Source organism: Thamnophis sirtalis, unplaced genomic scaffold, assembly GCF_051295495.1.
Source record: "Thamnophis sirtalis isolate CommonGarterSnake01/CBP01778 unplaced genomic scaffold, rThaSir2_p1.2 scaffold_2, whole genome shotgun sequence".
Classification (NCBI taxonomy): domain Eukaryota; kingdom Metazoa; phylum Chordata; class Lepidosauria; order Squamata; family Natricidae; genus Thamnophis; species Thamnophis sirtalis.
Window position 1 is genome coordinate 111,616,940 of NW_028261382.1, and position 2,555 is coordinate 111,619,494.

Consider the following 2,555-nt stretch of genomic DNA (forward strand, 5'->3'; position numbering starts at 1 on the left):
TGCTTGCCGGATGATCACAAAAGGTGGTCACATGACCCTGGGACACTGCAACCGTCATAAATACATGCCAGTTGCCAAGCATCTAAAAATAGATCACATGACCCCAGGGATGCTGCAGTGGTTGTAAGTGTGAAACACGGTCATTAGTCAGTTTTATTCAGTGCTGTTGTCACTTCGAACAATCACTCAAGGGATGGTTATAAGTGGAGAACTACTTGCATAGTCTTGGCTATGATGCATATAAACATTCTCTTGTTTTAACATTAACAACAGATTGTAGCAAAAACAAAAATGGAATTTGATTGTGAAACTGCATAAAATTTGGGATCCCTTTTGTTTGGCATTCTTGTTATGGCACATCTAATTATCTTTGAGATTATATTTTAATTAGCGAAGCTCTTGTTCCTTTTCCATATTCCAGATTTCTTCCTTCTACAGGAGACAACCTATTCCAAAGGGAAACCACTAACTTGCTTATCCCTAAAGCAGTGTTTCTCAACCTTGGCAACTTGAAGATGTCCGGACTTCAACTCCCAGAATTCCCCAGCCAGCATTTGCTGGCTGGGGAATTCTGGGAGTTGAAGTCCGGACATCTTCAAGTTGCTAAGGTTGAGAAACACTGACTTAGAGAACAGGGAAATGGGAAGTTAAGTAGGAATTAGAAATACTCAGAAGGTAATGATCAGATTCTCCCCCTCCTCCTTCTCCTCCTCTTTCTTCTTCTTTTCCTTCTCCTCCTCCCCCTTCTCCTCCTCCTGCTTCGCTGGCTTGGGAATTCTGGGATTTCAAGTCCGGACATCTTCAAGTTGCCAAGGTTGAGAAACACTGGGCTAAAGAAACATCTCAACAGAACGGAGGAGGCCAATTTTTGCTGATTCCTAAGAATTAGCTATCCGGAAGAAGGGGAGAAAATCTTGCACCGCTCAGCCAAAAAAATTAAAAATAAATGAAAATTCCTCTGTCTTTTCCACTGTTCCAACTTTTAACACGCAAATCATTTGAAGCAGGTAAGAGATTTGGTTGGTTTCCAGAGCACATTGGCAACCTGAACCTTACGGGAAATGCTTCTTTTGAAAAGGGGGCAGGAGGGGGCTGTGGGGGGGGGAAGCTTAGCTTCTCCATTGCCTCTAGCAACTCAGCAAGCAGCTTCACTCCAAGGGTGTGGCGACTTAGTAATCAGAAGCGTGTATGTTTTTGGTGAGAATAAAGCCAGGAGGAACCAATCAAGGGATTGCCCTGAGGGAAAGCCAAGATCCAAGTGATATCCTTAGCAGAGCTATTTAGAACATAAAGGAATAGGGTTGGAAGAGACCTTGGAGGTTTTCTAGTCCAACCATCTCATCCCAAGTAAATGGTTGTCCAGTCTACCCAATTCCTCTGTTGATGCAATCTAGGATTGCATTAGTGTTTGGGCAGATGTAATGCACTGCTGGAGGAGGAGGAGGAGGAGGAGGAGGAGGAGGAGGAGGAGGAGGAGGAGGAGGAGGAGGAAGAGGAGGAGGAGGAGGAGGAGGAGGAGGAGGAGGAGGAGGAAGAAGAAGAAGAAGAAGAAGAAGAAGAAGAAGAAGAAGAAGAAGGGGAGAGGAGGAAGAGGAAGGAAGAGGAAGGAAGAAGAAGGAAGAAGAAGGAGAAGGAGAAGAAGAGGAGGAAGAAGAGGAGGAGGAAGAAGAAGAAGAAGAGGAGGAGGAGGAGGAGGAGGAGGAGGAAGAAGAAGAAGAAGAAGAAGAAGGGGAGAGGAGGAAGAGGAAGGAAGAAGAAGGAGAAGAAGAAGAGGAGGAAGTAGTAGTAGTAGTAGTAGTAGAAGAAGAAGAAGAAGAAGAAGAAGAAGAAGAAGAAGAAGAAGAGGGAGAGGAGGAAGAGGAAGGAAGAGGAAGGAAGATGAAGGAGAAGAAGAGGAGAATAAGAAGAGGAGGAGGAGGATGAAGAAGAGGAGGAGGAGGAAGACGAAGAAGACGAAGATGAAGAAGCAGAAGAAGCAGAAGAAGAAGAAGAAGAAGAAGAAGAAGAAGAAGAAGAAGAAGAAGAAGAAGAAGAAGACGACCACCACCACCACCACCACCACCACCACCACCACCACCACCACCACCACCACCACCATTTAAGGTCTTCAATGATCTTCTATAATGCATAAGTGTCATCTGCTTGTGGAAAATGTAGTTTTTTATACGTCTTTCAGAAAGCTCTCTTTTTGTATTCCACCAATGGACCATCTTCATTACTCCACCATCTTCCTTGGTCCTGCCCTGATATCCATTTGCATTTGCTGCTTTTCTTTCCTGGTGTATTCTTTGTCCACGGGTATCAAAAGAGAGAATATTAAGAGAGGAAAACTTCTCTCTTCTGTCACACAGTTTGACTGCTCTGAGATGACAAGTAAAGTACTAATAATAGCAACAACTAGCTCAGAACCTTGGCAGCCTGACAATGGATCCATGCTGGACTGAGGACATCATCCCTTGTCCAAAGATAGCATCTTTTAATGTTGGACTTGACTACTATTTCTAGGAATTATAGCAAGAAGGAGGGTTTTCCTAAGAATACCAAACCTCTTTCTT